The following is a 20,383-nucleotide window of genomic DNA, read 5'->3' as shown; positions in this document are numbered from 1 at the left end:
TTAGATGAAAAATACAGAGTTCCCATAAATTTACATAAAAATGTATAACCTCCATGATTATCAATATCCCATACCAGTCCACCATTTGTTATAATTAGTAACAGCATAATCACCCCAAGTCTATGATTTGCAATAGAGTTTACTCTTGGTGTTGTACTTTCTATGAGTATTAGTACAGGTATGCATTTTCCCAGTATTAAGCAGCATATTTCCACTGTCCTAAAAATTCTCTCTGCTCCACTGCTTTACCACTCCACCCCTTACCTGGTAACGAATATTTTAATATATCTAAAATTTTACCTTTTAGGAATGTCCTATAGTTGAAATCATGAAAAATGCTACCTTTTCTTATTAGCTTTTTCTCACTTAAAAATAAAGATTTCCATATTATTTCATGACTTGATAGCTTATGTTTAGAAATGAATACTATTTTATTTTCTGGATGTACAACAGTTTATTTATTTATAACCTATGAAGGGCATCTTGGTTGCTTTCAAGTCTTTGTAATTTTACAGGAAGCTTCTATAAACATGTATGTGCAAGTGTTTGTGGGGACATCAGTTACTGATTTATTGACTGAATACCAAGAAAGAAAATTCTGGATCTAATGGTAAGAGTATGTTTAGTTTTATAACAAACTGTCAAGCTGTCTTCCAGAATGAATATGATACCTTACATTTTCATGAACACTGAATGAGAGTCTCTGTGGCTTTACCCTCTTTCTTTATCAGCATTTGATATTGTCAGTGTTTGGGAATTTGGCCATTATAATAGGTATGTAATAATATTTTTCTGGTGTTTTGTTTTGCAATTTTTGAATGATCTATGATTCTGAGCATCTTTGTGTTTGCTTATTTGCCAGTTAGCATCTCTTCTTTAGTTAGATTTATATTCAGATATTTTGCCCATTGTTTAATCACATTGTTTTCTTATCATTGGGTTTTAAGAGCTCTTGGTATATTTTGATAAACATCTTATATCATGTTTTGCAAGTATTTTTATTTAATTTGTGACTGATTTTTATTTTAAATCTCTTGTTAGTAATTCACCAGAATAAATTTTTTTTTAATTTTAATGAATCCAAGTGATTACATTTCCATTTCATGTTAGATGTTGTATCTAAAAGTTATGAACCCCAACATAATTTGGTTTTCCTGTTATCTTGTAGGAATTTTACAGTCTTTGCATTTTATAATTAGATCTATGATCCATTATGAGCTTACTTTAGTGAAGGATGTAAGGTCAATCTCTAGATTGTTTTTTCTTTCATTGAATGTAGAAGGTTAGTTCTTCTACTACTATTTCTCAAACTGATGTGCTTTTATCAAAGATTGGTTGATTATATTTGTGTAACTCTATTTCTGAGGTCTTTCTTTATTTTGATCTCCTGGCCTCTTTTTCTATTCATTTATCAATACTACTCTGCCTTTATTGTAGTGCTTTACAATAAGTTTTGAAGACAGCGGATATTGTTCTCCATTTTGTTCCTTTCTTTCAATACTGTGTTTTCTATTCTAGGCTTTTTATTACTGCATATACATATCTGAATCAGTTTGTCAATATCAACAAAATAACTTTCTAGGATTTTATTTGAGATTTCCCCGAATCTGTAGATAATTTTAAGAAGAACTGATATTTTGACAATATTGTTTCATCTTATCAATGAACTTGGTATATCCCTCAATTTATTTTTGGATTGTTCTCATTAGATTTGGGAAGAGTTTCTCACATAGATCATATATTTATTTTGTTAAATTTATATCTAAACATTTCATTTAGGGGATACTAAAGTAAATGGTAATATGCCTTAATTTAAATTCAAGTTCTAATTATTAATTGGTGGTATATAAATATGTGTGTGTATATGTGTATATATATATATATATATATATATATACATATATGTATATACATTATATATGATAGTTTTTATATACATACCTATGTATTTAAATGATAACAATAATAACTAACATTTATTGAGTATTTTACAATATTTTAGACACTGCTTTGAAATTTGTATATAATTCATCTCAGTTTACATTTCTCCAAACTGGAGGAGCTATGCACCATTGATTTTCTATTTTACAGATGAGAAGATTTTAAAATGGAAAATGGAAATGGGAAAGCCAAAATAACTTGCTCTAATTCCCTCTGCTAGTAAGTGATGGAGACAGGATTTGAATCTAAGAGCCCTGGTTCCTATCTCTTATGGTCTACCACATTTAAAAGGCACATTAGGCCTATAAATGCAATTCTAGGATTATTAAACTACACAGCATATTAGGACTGCACTGCTGTTGAGGGAGGAATATAAAATCAGAAACATGCAAACAAATCTAAGATAAGAGTTATCCTTAGAAAGTTATCTGTCAACATTAAATTCTGACTTAAAATGTCTAAATTATATGTCAAACAGGTCCAGGATTTAGAATGGAAATTTTGATATGAAAATTAGAGCAAGGATGGAAAAACTAATCATAAATTTGCTGTGTTGTCAGACATTAGACCTCTTTAGTATTTGATGTATCTGTTAGTTGTTTATAAAGAAAAAAATTTTTCTCATTAAATATATAATTGTGTGAGTTTCTTTCAAAATATGACAACAAAGGAAAAAATGTTTCACTGGCTGTATGTAAAACTGAAACTTTAAAGTTGCTACTTCCAAGTAAGCTTAAAATGGTCAATTGACATCAGAGCTGTACCTAAGAGATCTGCGTGTAATTCACAATGTCAGTGGATTGCTGAAGAAGATTTTAAACTAAATAGTCTCTGTTTTGCTGACTGTGTAATTCCTGTTCACTTAATAAATCTTCTATGTGCTCTTCTGGCTTGGGTAAGCTTTTCAAAAATTGGATTAGTTAAGGGGATTAGCTAATTATCTGATAACTATGGTTTTGATATATATTTGTTCATGGTTGTCACTCTTGGTGAATCAGCAGGAAAAAATATGCCTTTTTTACACAATCATAAAAGAACCTATATTTCAATGGTCAGAGGGAATTAAATGGAATAATGATGCACTGGCAGACTGATGAAAATGTACTATACACATTAACATATACACTAGCAGATAGAGACAATTTAAATATGATTTACAACATTGTAAATGAAAAATAGCTTAACATACAGATGGAAAACAAGTACACGAAAAGAGGTTCCATATCACGAGTCATTAGGAAATACAGTTTAAGTTCACAATTAATATCACTGCATACCTGTAAAGAAAATAAAATAGAAACAATGATTTTACCAAAGGCTGGAAATAATACAAAGAAATTGAATCTGTTATTGGTGAGAGATCATCTTATTGTTCAGCTCCTAGGAAAAGTAATTTGACATTTTTTAAATAACTAAATATGTGCTAACCATATGATCCAACATTTATGACCCTGGAAAAATACCCAGAGAAGTAAAAAGCTATGCCTACACAAAACCTACACAGGATGTTCATATCAGCTTTATCGTAACAGTCAAAACAACTAAAATGTCCTTCAAGAGATTAATGCATAAAGAAAATGTATCATATTGTCTGCAATGAAATAAAATATATACTATTGATGCATGCAACATCTTGAATGAACCTCAAAGCATTATATTAAATTAATGCAATCCAATCTCAAAAAATTATGTATTGGTGATTACATTTATATAATGTTATTTAAGTGATGAAGCTATAGAGATGAAAATTTCATCAGGTATTGCCAGGAATTAGAGATGGTGCTGAGGAAAGAATGAGAGAGATTCTAAAGAGGTAATACAAGAACATCTTCTCTTTCTTAATTGTGATGGTGATTATGCTATTTCATATGTGGGACAAGATGGTGTAGGAAAAAATATATATGTATTTCCATATGAATATTTCATGTAGTACCATAATATGTGATATGCAAACATTGGGAACAACTTTAACGTTCATGGGGGAATGCTAAATGATAAATAGTTTAACAGCTTCTTAAAAACCTAAATAATTAGATAATATAAATCAAGACTGTCTTATGTTTCTAGGGCTACTGTAACAAATCACAAAATATTAGTTGACTTGTTAAGGAAGTCAGTGCCTGTTTCAATATGTTGGGGTGTTGACACTATATTTTCTTATAGCACTTGAAAGATTCTGCTCTAATTTCTAAGTCTTTGAGCCTCTTTGAGTTGACTTTTGTGCTAGATTAAGCATAAGGATCATTTCATTCTTACAGACATATAGATATCCAGTTTTCTAGCACTATTTTTTAAAAAAGCTATCTTTTCTTTAATGTATGTTTTTGGTACCTTTGTTCTGTGTCAGATGACAGTATCTACATTAATTTGTCTCTATTTTTTATTCTATTCCATTGTTTTATATGTATGTTTAGATGTCAATATCATGCTGTGTTGTTATTATGATTTATCAGTAGTATAATTTAAGATCAAGTGTTGTAAGTCTCTGACATTGTTCTTCTTGCTTTGTATTGTTTTGAATATTCTGTGTTTTTTTTTTATTTTTCCATAAGAATTATAGGTTTTTTGTTTTTTGTTTTTGTTTATTTGTTTGTTTGTTTGTTTTGGCATTGGGGAATGAACTCAGGGGCACTCAACCACTGAACCACATCCCCAGCCCTATTTTGTATTTTATTCAGAGACAGAGTCTCACTGAGTTGCTTAGTGCCTCAACTTTGTTGAGGTTGGCTTTGAACTCGTTATCCTCTTGCCTTAGCCTTCTAAGCCACTGGGATTACAGATGTATGCCACCACACTTGATTGTAGGATTGTTTTTATATCCACTTTTATAAAAAATGTAATGGGTATTTTGATGGGAATTGCATTGAATCTCTATGTTGCTTTTTGTAGTATGGCCATTTTGACAATATTAATTCTGCCTATCCAAGAACCTGGGACAGTTCCATCTACAATTTCTGCAATTTCTTTCTTTAGTGTGTGTAGTTTTCATTGTAGAGGTTATTCATATCCTTAGTTAGATTTATTCCCAATTTTTATTTTTTTGTTTTGTTTTGCTTTGGGAGCTACTATGAATGGAGTAGTTTTCCTAATTTCTTTCTCAGCAGTTTCATTATTCGAATGTATTAAAGACATTGATTTCTGTAAGTTGATCTTGTATCCTGCTATATTGCCAAATTTGTGTATCAGTTCTAGAAGTCTCTGCTAAAGTTTTTTAGGAATGTACATATAGGATCATGTCAGCAAAGAGAGACAGATGATTTCTTCATTTCCTATTTGTGTCCCTTTAATTTCCTTCTTTTGCCTTACTGCTCTGGCTGCTGTTTCAAGAACTGCATTGAATGGGAGTGGTGAGATGGGCCATCTTTGTCACATTCTTGATTTTAGAGGAAATGCTTTCAGTTTTTCTTCATTTTGTGTGATGTTAGTTTAGGGTTAATGAGACTCCCAAATCTCAAGAAATAAAAACAAGAATTAATATCTAGGACAGCATCAAATTATAAAGCTTCTCTACAGCAAAGATAACAAGAGCTTAAGGAGAAAACTTTTGCCAGCTAATCTTCCAACAAGGAATTAATATCTAGGAAATATAAAGAACTAAAAATATAAAAACAAAAATAAAAGAAAATAAAAAGAAACAAATAACTAAATCAATACATCCACAAAGAACCAGCATTTCTATGAGGAAGAAATACTAATGGCCAACAACTATTTGAAAAAAATGTTTAATATTCCTAACAATTATGAAAATTCAAATCAAATCTATATTAAAATTTCATCTCAGCCCAGTTAGAATGGAAAAATAAGTATAATCACTTTGGAAAGCACTATGAATATTTCTTACAAGACTAGAAATGGAACAATCATGTGATCCAAGCCATCCCACATCCATTTCTTGGATTTTATTCCAAAGAGCATTAGCATACTATGGTGATACAGGTACATCATTGTTTATAACAGCACAATTCACAATTGCCAAGTTTGTGTACCAGCCCACGTACCCAAGAACAGATAAATAGAAAAAGAAAACATGGTATATATACACAATGGAGTTTTAATTAGCCATAAAAAGAATGAAATTATGGCATTTGCTGGAAAATGGATGAAACTGGAGAAAATCAGTTAAATAATCCAGACTTAGAAAGTCAAGGATTTAATGTTTTCTTTCATATGCAGAAGTTAGACAAAAATAATAAGAAAAAAAGGAGCGGAGGATTACATGAAAATTGAAGGGAGAATAGTGGAGCAAAGGAAAAGGATTGAGGGAGTGTGAGCAGGGACCAAAAAAGACAGGAATGGTGGAATAAACTTAACCAAATTATACTGTGTCCACATAGGAGATAGCACAGTAAATTCCATCTCTATGGAATCACCAATTTAAAATCAATTTAAAAACAATCAATCACCAATTTAAAAACAATCTATAAGTAAACAAATTCACCAATTTAAAAACAATCTATAAATAAATAAAAGGAAGACAAATAGAGTAGAAGAAGGGGAATGGGGGAGGGAGGATGGGAGGTAAAGTAGAAGCACTTGAAATTCAAATGAAGTCAAATACATTACACACATGTATGAATATGTCAAAATGAACCCCGCTGTTATGTATCACTACAACATACTAATAAAAACACTTTAAAATATAGGTGATTTTAAATCACCTATAAACAAACTCTGGATAGGGCAGAGGGATGGGAGGGGATGGGAGGGGGCAGCGGGTAAGCAAGGATGGTGGAATGTGATGGACATCATTATCCAAAGTACATGTATGAAGACATAAATTGATGTGAACATACTTTATATACAAACAGAGATATGAAAAATTGTGTTCTATATGTTAATAAGAATTGTAATGCATTCCGCTGCCATGTATTTAAAAAATAAAATCAATTAAAAAAAATAGGTGATGTAGAAACAAGTTTCTTCCCTTTTATTTCTGTAGGTTAAAAGTTCATCTCTGAAGGATGTAGAAGAAACTCCTCCCTTGCCTCTTCCTAGATTCCGATGGATATCAGCAATCCTTAGCATCCCTTGGCTTAAGACTAACCACAACAGCTTTTGCCTCCTTCTTCATATGGTCTTTTGCACTTTTTGTATCCTTTGTGTCTCTGTATGTCCAAATCCCTTCTTGAGACAGACACCTGTCTTTAGGCTTAAGGCCCACCCTAATCCTGCATAACGTCACTTAACTTGATTAAGTACAAAGACCCTACTTCCAAAATAGATCACATTTACAGGATCTGAGTAAAATTGAATTTTTGGAGGGCACTATCCAATGCAGTTCATGCTTTACTTATATTTGCTTAAAATTGGAAACAAACATCTTTTAATAGTAGAACAAATAAATCTGCTGGAGAAAACTAAAAGAATTACTGCTCCCTATTTAATTAGAAACAAAATTTCATAGCTGTCTTAACAAAAGGATAATAAAAATTGTCAGTAAGCTAACAATATGTTTAATTCCATTTATTAAGTAATTATTATTCAAATAAAGTCACTGTGAGAGGATTAACAGAAATAAAAATTGACTAAGGAAAAAATTTCTACCCTCAAAGTAGCTTAAAATATAATAAATAAAATAAACTTTTTTTTAAAATTTAAAAACAATGAAGTTTGTCTTTCCAAGAACTTCTGACCAAGGGCTGCATACAGAAGGGCTAATTTCAAGATTTCTAATTATTAATTGAATTCTATGCCTTTACACAATGATACTGCCTCAATTCTGAAATTCACTGTCTGTCTCTTAAGACTTTGAAAAAACTTTGACTTCCTGTCACATTGTATATCCACAAGGAGTTCCTGGAACAGGCAACTTCCTTAATTCCCGTGCTAGGCCTGCTCACTATCACTTCATTGTCTTTGATTTTTTTTATTACTTTGGCTTCATTGTCTGTCTTCTCAGTTGCTCCCCACATTCCTTAAGATTCTGTTTGAGTCTCACCTTCTCTACACATCTTCATTTTGCAAAGTACAACAAAATGAAATCTTACACTTCCTTCAGGCCTGCCACTAAATGTTGTGAGGCCCAGGCTGGAGTACAAATTGGAGATGTGAGTTTAAATACAGACCACATGTCTAAATATTTAAAGATGCAAATCTAGCAAATAAATTATTAAATGTATCTTATTCTTTTATTGTATTTTAAAAATGTTTTGAAAATGGCAAAATTGAAAAAATGGACAAAATTGAAAAACATGGGCAAAACTTTAGTTTTAAAAATAAAGTAAGTATCAAAGAATATCAATTAATTGTTTTTGAGCATGTGTCTTTTCTCTGATCTCTGAGAATTTTGAATAAGTAATAAAATATATATACATTATATAAAATATATAATCAATTTATATATAACCATATATTATATATAATATTTATATAATATATAACTATATATTAATCTATCTTATTATATTATTAATATTACATATTAATATAATTATATATTTATATATAATCTATACATAATTATACCTAATATATAGATTATATAGCATAGATTACATATAGATTATAGTCTATATATAACAATATTTATATATTATCTACATGTAATCCATATATTAATCTATGTATAAATATAAACAGATTATATATATATATATATATATATATATATATATATATGCACATATATGTCAGAAATTAAGTTCTTATTTCATATAATTTATTTTTCCTGTATTCATTTTGGCATAATTACAAATATATTGATATAGTCACTATTTTACCTACTGTGTATTACAGAAAATTATGGCAAACAGAATGATCTTTTTGAATCATTACAGATAAATATTACTCCCTTGAAGGAAAGAAACAACTAAATAAACAACTTTAACTTGAAAAATACATAATAAATTTCACATTTTTTTTAAAGATTGGAAAGGGATAAGTAAACACTACAAATAATTTCATTTCATTATATAAATAGGTATCACTAGTATCACAATTTTTATGGTCTTTAAAATAATATATAACCCAATTTAATAATGTGAAGAAAGGGTATCATCTCTTTACATGTTACATATTTAAGATTGATGTAAATTATTAATGTTACATAGTGTCCCTCATCCTACTGTGCAACCAGTATGGAACTGAACCAATTAAATATTGAACAAAATTGTGGCAGCATGCAAATCTTGTAATCTGAAATACTGTCAACTCTCACAGACTAGCACAGTTTACTCTCCTATGGCATCAAGACACAGTTGTCAGAGGACCCAACATATGGGCTATGGAAATGCTTTCCTCTGAGGTTTCAGGATGTTGTTCAAGAGAATGAAAGTAGAAAGACATAGATCACATCTGACCACACTGAGTGCCAGATCCTAAGGTACAAATTCCATGTTTTTTGTTTTTTTTTAAACAATCTAGTTCTTTGGATGTGTATATGTTTTTTTCTCTGATACATGGATCCTTCTAAAATGCAAGTCAAAGAAGTCTATTTGCTTAGGTATAAGAATGGCATTGTATTAGATTATTCTTTATTTTTCCCACATTATAATCCTTAAAATCAGAATAGGAACACAAAATTTTGGCTAACTGCCATGAGAAAATTATTTAGCTACGATATTCTGCATAAAATTTATATTTGATAAGAAAAGTACCTACATAAGTTGCCAGTAGATTATCCCTTAGCTAAATTATTCACACTGTTTAAGTTTTCATCTTTTTATGTAAGTCATAAATATCTAGAAATGTACCTCAAATGGTCATTTGTCCTACTCACAAAAGGGATTGAGTAACACCATCATGGGCAATGTGTTTTGGGTGTGACTTAATGACATAAACGAGACACTATTGTTCCCTTTATATGGTCCAGTAGCTGAGGTTCATGACTGACAGATGATGATAACCCTCAAAATTGTTCACAATGGAAGTGTACAGTCAATAAGAAAAAAAATAGCTTCAGTATTCAATCTCTCTGTTCCACCACTTCATCCCACCCTTCCTCCCTTCTTATCTTTTATTATCAATAATATTTGGTGATTTTAATGTGTATGATTAACCAAATATTGTTTTTTTTTTCATATCACAGTATCTTTGAACTGATTTGTTCTTCATATAAAAGAAATGTTAGCCAATAGGTGTATGTATGTGTGTGTGTGTGTATATATATATATATCAGAATATAATATTTGGTAGCCTAGTTCAGAAGAATTAGTACTCAAATCAATCAAAGTCATTAGTTTGAGGAATTTTGTTACTCTGCTAAGAGTTGAACTATGTATTTTTTTATATATTTCATTCTAATTTATTATATGTGACATCAGAATGAATTACAATTCATATTACATATATAGAGCACAATTTTTCATATCTCTGCTTGTATACAAAATATATTCAAACCATTCATGTCTTCTTCATATATGTTCTTAGGGTAGTGATGTCTATCTCATTCCACCATCTTTTTTTTTTTTTTTTTTTACTGATTTGCCCCCTTCCTCCGTCTCCCTCTCTTGCCCTATCCTCAGTTTGTCTAATCCTCCCATGCCCCGCCCCTTGAATCCCCACTATGAATCAGCCTCCTTATATCAGACAAAACATTCAGTATTTGGTTTTCTGGGATTGGCTAACTTCACTTGGCATTATCTTCTCCAACTACATCCATTTACCTGCAAATGCCATGATTTTATTCTCCTTTATAGCTGAGTGATATTTCATTGTTTGTATGTATATATATATATATATATATATATATATATATATATATATATCACATTTTCCTTATCCATTCATCTACTGAAGGGTATCTAGAATGTTTCCACAGTTTAACTATTGTGAATTGTGCTGCAATAAACATTGATGTAGCTGTGTCCCTGTAATATGCTGTTTTTAAGTCCTTTGGGTATAGACTGAGGAGAGGGATATCTGGGTCAAAAGTTAGTTCCATCCCCAGCCTTCCAAGGAATATCCATACTGCTTTCCATATTGGCTGTACCAATTTGCAGTCCCACCAGCAATGTATGAGTGTGCCTTTTTTTCCCACATCCTCGCGAACACTCTTGTTGTTTGTATTCTTAATAGCTGTCATTCTGACTGGAGTGAGATGAAATCTTAGAGTAGTTTTGATTTGCATTTCTCTAATTGCTAGAGACACGTTGAACGTTTTTCATATGTTTGTTGATTGATTGTATATCACCTTCTGAGAAGTGTCTGTTCAGTTCTTTGTTTTTTGGCCCATTTATTGATTGGGTTATTTGTTTTTGTTTGTTTGTTTTTTTGAGTTTAGCTTTTTGAATTATTTATATACCCTAGAGATTAGTGCTCTATCTGATGTGCATGTGGTAAAAATTCGCTCCCAAGATCTAGGTTCTCTATTCACCTCACAGATTATTTCTTTTGCTGAGAAGAATCTTTTTAGTTTGAATCCATCTCAATTATTAATTCTTGATTTTGATTCTTGCATTGTAAGAGTCCAGTTAAGGAAGTAGGGGCCTAAACTGATATGATGGAGATTTGGGCCTACTTTTTTTTTTCTATTAGATTTAGGGTCTCTGGTTTAATTCCTAGGTCCTTGATACACTTTGAGTTGAGTTTTGTGCATGGTGAGAGAGAGGGATTTAATTTCATTTTGTTACATATGGATTTCCAGTTTTCCCAGTACCATTTATTGAAGAGGCTATCTTTTTTCCAATGTATGTTTTTGGTGCCTTTGTCTAATATGAGATAACTCTATGTATGTGGGTTTGTCTCTGTGTCCTCTCTCCTGTACCATTGGTCTACAAGTATTTTGGTGCCAATGCCATGCTGTTTTTTTTTTTTTTTTTACTATTGTTCTGTAGTATAGTTTAAGGTCTGGAATAGTAATACCACCTGCTTCACTTTTTTTGCTAAAGATTGCTTTAGCTATTCTGGGTCTCTTATTTTTCTAGGTGAATTTCATGACTGCTTTTTCTATTTCATGAGAAATGTCATTGGGATTTTGATTGGAATTGCATTGAATTTGTATAATGCTTTTGGTAGTATGGCCATTTTGACAATATTAATTCTGCCTATCCAAGAGCAAGGTAGATCTTTCCATCTTCTAAGGTCTTCTTTAATTTCTTCCTTTAGCATTCTGTAGTTTTCTTTGTAAAGTTCTTTCACCTCTTTTGTTAAGTTGATTTCCAATTTACCCTCTATCACCTGCACGATCCCAACCAGGGGAGAAGTGCTGGGCCCCAAAGGTCTGACGCATCTCTTATTAATTAGGGTGAATCCTCAGATTTCTGAGTTCGTGGAGTAAAAGTGTATCTTTTACTGCAGCCCTCTGGTTGGATTTGCCGATGCTACAACTTCCAGTCACTACCTCTGAACTGAATCTTTCTCGGGAGATCCAACATGGTGGCGGGCGCAGAGAGATCAAGTCTCTGACCTCTTCAGCTGCGTGGGCATAGGGAGTCATAAACTGTCTAAATGCTGTTTGCTCAGGATCACTAGGCAATGCTGAGCTGATGTGGATCTGGGGCGAACAGTCTGGGCCCCTCAGAACACACACCAAGCCCAGATCCACTGCATTCAAGCTCCGGTTCGCCTGCTTCTCCTGACTCAGCACTAACGATCCCGCTGAAATAACTGGTCAGCCCTTCTGAACTTACAGAGGTAAAAGCCAACCAAGCCTTCATAGGCAGTGGCCACAGAATTGAAAGGGGGCTTGTGAGAGACAGTCAGGACCCACCAGTTGCATTGGTCACCCTGCAAAGGGAACGAACGGTCACCATTTGCATGGGATACCACCATGGCAGAGAACTGACATCACGGGCAGAGGAGATAGCTGCATTGAAACCAGCGCAACAGGTGTGTAATCCCCTAGCCATCTCTCTCCACACAGCGGGGAAACCTTAAGGGCCCCTCCTAGCTCTCCTGTGAGAGTGATATCCAGACCAAGGGAATCAGGAGTGGTGCGGGACTCACGGCGCGGAACTCCCAGCTACCGCTCCCACCAGTGCTGACAACTGAGGTCTCTTGCACCAGCTACCGGGGGCATGGCTACCGGAGGGCAAGCAAATTCGCTGGGGGTTCTCAGCCCCAAGCTCTACAAACTTAGGGTCTGAGGGAGGCAAACAGGGAGAGTGTGCCCAGGCGTTCATGAAAACAGGGCTCCCAGGAGCAGCAGACCTGGCGTGTAGCCAGTATTGTGGTGAGCGTCACCGGTGAGCGGGGCCTGGCTTGAGGAAACACAAGAGAAGGCCCTAGGCACTCAGGATTGGAGACCTGCCCAGTCTGGGAGGAAGAGCTGCTGCACAGTGATTGGTTCCCACCTATTGAGAGGAGAAGGTTGGCCCAGTGGGCACAGCTCCACCTACTGGAAGAGAAGTTAATCGAACTCTATGACTGCAATTATTATTATTATTATTTTTTTTTTCTTTTTCTTTCAATTTCATTTGTTGTTGTTGTTGTTGTTCTTTAACTTTTTAAAATGTTTTTAATTTTTTTAAATTTTTTGATTTTATTATTATTATTTTAAAATTTAATTTTCATTTTTTATTGTCATTGTTATTTTTTAAAAATTTTTTTTCTTTCTTTATTTATTTTCTATTTTTTTCTTCTGTCTTTTCATTTCTTTTCAATTTTCTTATTCCCCCTTCCTTGAATTCTACCTGCCTACTCTCATTCTCTTCAGTGACTTCTTCCCTTCCCTTCTAATATCTTTCCTCCCAAGCATCAAATAAATTTATAAGAGTAAACAGTAACTCAGCAGTCAAACAGAACAAGAAATAACATGACCAGCATAAAAAAGCAAGGAAGAAAAGGAGTACAAACAATGAAGGACAGCCTAAATATTCAGGAGGACCTAGAGTCATCAGAAAAATGGTCATATAAAGAATTCAAGGAATACCTTAGACAGATGGAATGGAACCTTAAAGAGGATATGAGACAGCAAATCCAAACAGTGAAAGAATACATTGAAAATGAATTACATAAACAGATAAAAGAAGAAGTTAAGCATCTTTATCAGGAGATAGAGATTATAAAAAGAAATCAAACAATAATTCTAGAAATGAAGGAAACAATAAACCAAATTAAAAACTCAATTGAGAGTATCACTAACAGAGTGGAGCAAGTAGAAGCCAGAACATCAGATAATGAAGACAAAATATATCATCTTGAAAAGAGTCTAGCCAACTCAGAAAGGCTGGTAAAAAATCACGAGAAAAACATCCAAGAGATATGGGATAACATAAAAAAAACAAACTTACGAGTCATCGGGATAGAGGAAGGTACAGAGATTCAAACCAAGGGAATGAGTAACCTGCTGAATTAAATAATTACAGAAAACTTTCCAGAAATAAAAAAGGAAACGGATATACAAATTGTAGATGCATACAGGACACCGAGCACACAAAATCACAGTAGACCAACGCCAAGACACATTGTTATGAAGATATCCAATATACAGAACAAAGAGAAAATATTAAAAGCTACAAGAGAAAGGAGGCAGATTACATTCAGGGGTAAACCAATAAGGTTAACAACGGATTTTTCATCACAGACGCTGAAAGCGAGAAGATCCTGGAACAACGTATTTCAAACACTGAAAGACAATGGGTGACAACTAAGAATTCTGTATCCGGCAAAATTAAGCTTCAGGTACGACAACGAAATAAAAATCTTTCATGATAAACAAAAGCTAATAGAATTTGCAGCCAGAAAACCAGCATTGCAAAGCATCTTGAGCAAAACACTACAAGAGGAAGAAATGAAAAACAATAACCAAAACCATCAGTGGGAAGTGCCTCTGTAAAGACAGAGGGCAGGGGGAAAGCTAATCATGGAGAAACAAACTAAATTTAAAAAAAAAGAAGATAAATAATCAAACATGGCTGGAAGTACAAACCATATATCAATAGTAACTCTAAACGTTAATGGCTTAAACTCTCCAATAAAGCGACATAGGCTGGTAACATGGATTAAAAAAACAAATCCAACAATATGCTGCCTCCAGGAGACACATCTGATTGGAAAAGACATACACAGGCTGAAGGTGAAAGGTTGGGAAAAAATATACCACACACATGGTCCTCGTAAGCAAGCAGGGGTGGCCATCCTCATATCGAATAAAATCGACTTCAAGACTAAGTTAATCAAAAGGGATAAGGAAGGACATTATATACTGTTAAAAGGAACCATTCACCAACAAGACATAACAATTATCAATATTTATGCACCAAATAATGGTGCTGCGACGTTCATAAAACAAATTTTCCTCAAGTTCAAGAATTAAATAGACCACAACACAACAATTATGGGTGACTTCAACACACCTCTCTCACCATTGGACAGATCCTCCAAACAAAAGTTGAATAAAGAAACTATAGAACTAAATATCACAATCAATAACCTAGACTTAACTGACATATATAGAATATATCAACCATCATCAAGTGGATATACTTTTTTCTCAGCAGCACATGGATCCTTCTCAAAAATAGACCATATATTATGCCATAGGGCAACCCTCAGTAAATATAAAGGGATGGAGATAATACCATTTTTCATTTTATCTGATCATAATGGAATGAAACTGGAAATCAATGATAAAAGAAGGAAGGAAAAATGCTACATCACATGGAAAATGAACAATATGTTACTGAATTATCAATGGGTTACAGAAGACATAAAGGAGGAAATCAAAAAATTCTTAGAGATAAATGAAAATACAGACACAACATATCGGAATCTATGGGACACAATGAAAGCAGTTTTAAGAGGGAAATTCATCGCCTGGAGGTCATTCCTCAAAAAAAGGAAAAACCAACAAATAAATGAGCTCACACTTCATCTCAAAGGCCTAGAAAAGGAAGAGCAAAACAACAGCAAATGTAGCAGAAGGCAAGAAATAATTAAAATCAGAGCGGAAATCAACAAAATTGAAACAAAAGAAACCATTGAAAAAATTAACAAAACTAAAAGTTCGTTCTTTGAAAAAATAAATAAGATCCACAGACCCTTAGCCATGCTAACGAAGAGAAGAAGAGAGAGAACTCAAATTACTAACATACGGGATGAAAAAGGCAATATCACAACAGATGCTACAGAAATATAGAAGACAATTAGAAATTATTTTGAAAACCTACATTCCAATAAAATAGAAGATAGTGAAGACATCGATAAATTTCTTAAGTCATATGATTGGCCCAGACTGAGTCAAGAGGATACTCACAACTTAAACAGACAAATATCAGTGGATGAAATAGAAGAAGCAATCAAAAGACTACCAACCAAGAAAAGCCCAGGACCGGATGGAGTGGAGTTTTACAAAACCTTTAAAGAAGAATTAATACCAATACTTTTCAAGCTACTTCAGGAAATAGAAAAAGAGGGAGAACTTCCAAATTCATTCTATGAGGCCAACATCACCCTGATTCCAAAACCAGACAAAGACACCTCAAAGAAAGAAAACTACAGACCAATATCTGTGATGAACCTAGATGCAAAAATCCACAATAAAATTCTGGTGGATCGGATACAAAGGCACATAAAAAAAAATTGTGCACCATGATCAAGTAGGATTCATCCCTGGGATGCAAGGCTGGTTCAATATATGGAAATCAATAAATGTTATTCACCACATCAATAGACTTAAAGATAAGAACCATAGGATCATCTCCATAGATGCAGAAAAATCATTTGACAAAGTACAGCATCCCTTTATGTTCAAAACTCTAGAAAAACTAGGGATAACAGGAACTTACCTCGACATTGTAAAAGCTATCCATGCTAAGCCTCAGGCTAGCATCATTCTGAATGGAGAAAAATTGAAGGCATTCCCTCTAAAATCTGGAACAAGACAGGGATGCCCTCTATCACCACTTCTATTCAATATAGTTCTCGAAACACTGGCCAGAGCAATTAGACAGACGAAAGAAATTAAAGGCATAAAAATAGGAAAAGAAGAACTTAAATTATCACTATTTGCAGGTGACATGATTCTATACCTAGAAGACCCAAAAGGGTCTACAAAAAAACTACTAGAACTAATAAATGAATTCAGCAAAGTGGCAGGATATAAAATCAACATGCATAAATCAAAGGCATTTCTGTATATCAGCGACAAAAATTCTGAAACAGAAATGAGGAAAAACACTCCATTCACAGTATCCTCAAAAAAATAAAATAAAATAAAATACTTGGGAATCAACCTAACAAAAGAGGTGAAAGATTTATACAATGAAAACTACAGAACCCTAAAAAGAGAAGTAGAAGAAGATCTTAGAAGATTTAAAAATATACCCTGTTCATGGATAGGCAGAACTAACATCATCAAAATGGCGATATTACCAAAAGTTCTCTATAGGTTTAATGCAATGCCAATCAAAATCCCAACAGCATTTCTTGTAGAAATAGAGAACGCAATCATGAAATTCATATGAAAAAATAAAAGACCCAGAATAGCAAAAGCAATTCTAAGCAGGAAGTGTGAATCAGGCGGTATAGCGATACCAGATTTCAAACTATATTACAGAGCAATAGTAACAAAAACAGCATGGTACTGGTACCAAAACAGGCAGGTGGACCAATGGTACAGAATAGAGGACACAGAGACTAATCCACAAAGCTACAACTATCTTATATTTGATAAAGGAGCTAAAAGCATGCAATGGAGGAAGGATAGCATCTTCAACAAATGGTGCTGTGAAAACTGGAAATTCATATGCAACAAAATGAAACTGAATCCTCTCCTCTCGCCATGCACAAAAGTTAACTCAAAGTGGATCAAGGAGCTAGATATCATATCAGAGACTCTGCATCTGATAGAAGAAAAAGTTGGCTCCGATCTACATATTGTGGGGTCGGGCTCCAAATTCCTTAATAGGACACCCATAGAACAAGAGTTAATAACAAGAATCAACAAATAGGACTTACTTAAACTGAAAAGTTTTTTCTCAGCAAAAGAAACAATAAGAGAGGTAAATAGGGAGCCTACACCCTGGGAACAAATCTTTACTCCTCACACTTCAGATAGAGCCCTAATATCCAGAGTACACAAAGAACTCAGAAAATTAGACAATAAGATAACAAATAACCCGATCAACAAATGGGCCAAGGACCTGAACAGACACTTCTCAGAGGAGGACATACAATCAATCAACAAGTACATGAAAAAATGCTCACCATCTCTAGCTGTCAGAGAAATGCAAATCAAAACCACCCTAAGATACCATCTCGCTCCAGTAAGATTGGCAGCCATTATGAAGTCAAACAACAACAAGTGCTGGCGAGGATGTGGGGAAAAGGGTATTCTTGTACATTGCTGGTGGGACTGCAAACTGGTGTGGCCAATTTGTAAAGCAGTATGGAGATTCCTGGGAAATCTGGGAATGGAACCACCATTTGACCCTGCTATTGCCCTTCTCGGACTATTCCCTGAAGACCTTAAAAGCGCGTACTACAGGGATACTGCCACATCGATGTTCATAGCAGCACAATTCACAATTGCTAGACTGTGGAACCAACCCAGATGAATGGATAAAAAAAATGTGGCATTTATACACCATGGAGTATTACGCAGCACTAAAAAATGACAAAATCATGGAATTTGCAGGGAAATGGATGGCACTAGAGCAGATTATGCTTAGTGAAGCTAGCCAATCCCTAAAAAACAAATACCAAATGCCTTCTTTAATATAATGACAGCAACTAAGAACAGAGCTGGAAGAGCAGGAAGAAAAGATTAACATTAAACAGAGACATGAGGTGGGAGGGAAAGGGAGAGAAAAGGGAAATTGCATGTTAATGGAAGGAAACCCTCATTGTTATATAAAATTACATATAAGAGGTTGTGAGGGGAATGGGAAAATAAACAAGGAGAGAAATGAATTACAGTAGATGGGGGTAGAGAGAGAAGATGGGAGGGGAGGGAAGGGGGGATAGTAGAGGATAGGAAAGGTAGCAGAATACAACAGTTATTAATAGGGCATTATGTAAAAATATGGATGTGTAACCGATGTGATTCTGCAATCTGTATTTGGGGTAAAATTGGGAGTTCATAACCAACTTGAATCTAATGTATGAAATATGATATGTCAAGAGCTTTGTAATGTTTTGAACAACCAATAAAAATAAAATAGAATCTTTCTTATCTCCTACACACTGACCTTTCAAGAAGAGACCGAAATAAATGGCTTTAATGTTTAAACAATCTTCTGTATGTTTTATGGTTAACCAGTATTTTCTAAATAAAAGAATAGAAAAAAAAGTTGATTTCCAAATATTTTATTTTATTTTATTTTATTTTATTTTTTGAGGCTATTGTAAATGGGGTAGTTTTCCTTATTTTTCTTTCAGAGGATTTGTCACTGATATCCAGAAATGCCTTTGATTTATGGGAATTGATTTTGTATCCTGCTATTTTGCTGAATTCATTTACTAGTTCTAGATATGTTTTGGTGGAATCTTTTGGGTCTTCTAGGTATAGAATCATATCATCAGAAAATACTGCTAATTTTAGTTCTCCTTTTTCTATCTGTATCCCTTTAAATTTTTTCATCTGTCTAATTGCTCTGGCCAGTGTCTCAAGAACTACATAAAATAGAAGTGGTGAAAGAGGACATCCCTGTCTTGTTCCAGATTTTAGAGGGAATGTCTTCAATTTTTAGCCATTTAGAGTGATGTTGGCCTGAGGCTTAGCATAGATAGCTTTTACAATGTTGAGATATGTTCTTGTTATCCCTAGTTTTTCTAGTGTTTTGAACATGAAGGGGTGCTGTATTTTATTGTACACTTTTTCTGCATCTATTGAGATGATCATACAGTTCTTATCTTTAAGTACTGATTTGATGAATTACATTTATTGGTTTCCATATCTTGAACCAAGCTTGCCTTCCTGGGATGAACCCCATTTGATTGTGGTGCAGTATCTTTTTGATATGTTTTTGTACTCAATTTGGCAGAGTTTTATTGAGAATCTTTACATTGATGTTCATTAGAGGTATTTGCCTCAAGTTTCTTTCTTTAATATGTCCTTGCCTATTTTTGGATGATATTGGTGATATTGGGTGATATTGGCCTCATAGAATGAGTGTGGAAGTGCTCCCTGCTTTTCTACTTCCTAGAATAAGTTTAAAAATATTGGTATTAGTTTTTCTTTAAAGGTCTTGTGAAACTTGGCTGTGTATCCATCTAGTCCTGGGCTTTTCTTGGTTGGTAGACTACTGATGGTGTCTTCTATTTTATTGCTTGAAATTGATCTGTTTGAATGGTATATATTATCCTGATTTGTTTTGGGACAATCATATGGCTCTAGAAATTTGTCAGTACCTTCAATACTTTCTATTTTATTGGAGTACAAGTTTTCAAAATAATTTCTAATTATCATCTGTATTTCTGTAGTGTTTGTTGTGATATTTCCTTTTTCATCACATATGTTAGTAATTTGAGTTTCCTCTCTTCTTCTCTTCATTAGCATGGCTAAGATTCTGTAGATTTTATTTATTTTTTCAAAGAATCAACTTTATGTTTTGTCAATTTT

The sequence above is a fragment of the Marmota monax genome, unplaced genomic scaffold, assembly GCF_021218885.2.
Source record: "Marmota monax isolate L192 unplaced genomic scaffold, Marmota_monax_Labrador192_F-V1.1 WCK01_AAM20220418_F8-fsc00391, whole genome shotgun sequence".
NCBI classification, from domain to species: Eukaryota; Metazoa; Chordata; class Mammalia; order Rodentia; family Sciuridae; genus Marmota; species Marmota monax.
Note: the sequence above shows the minus strand (reverse complement) of the source record.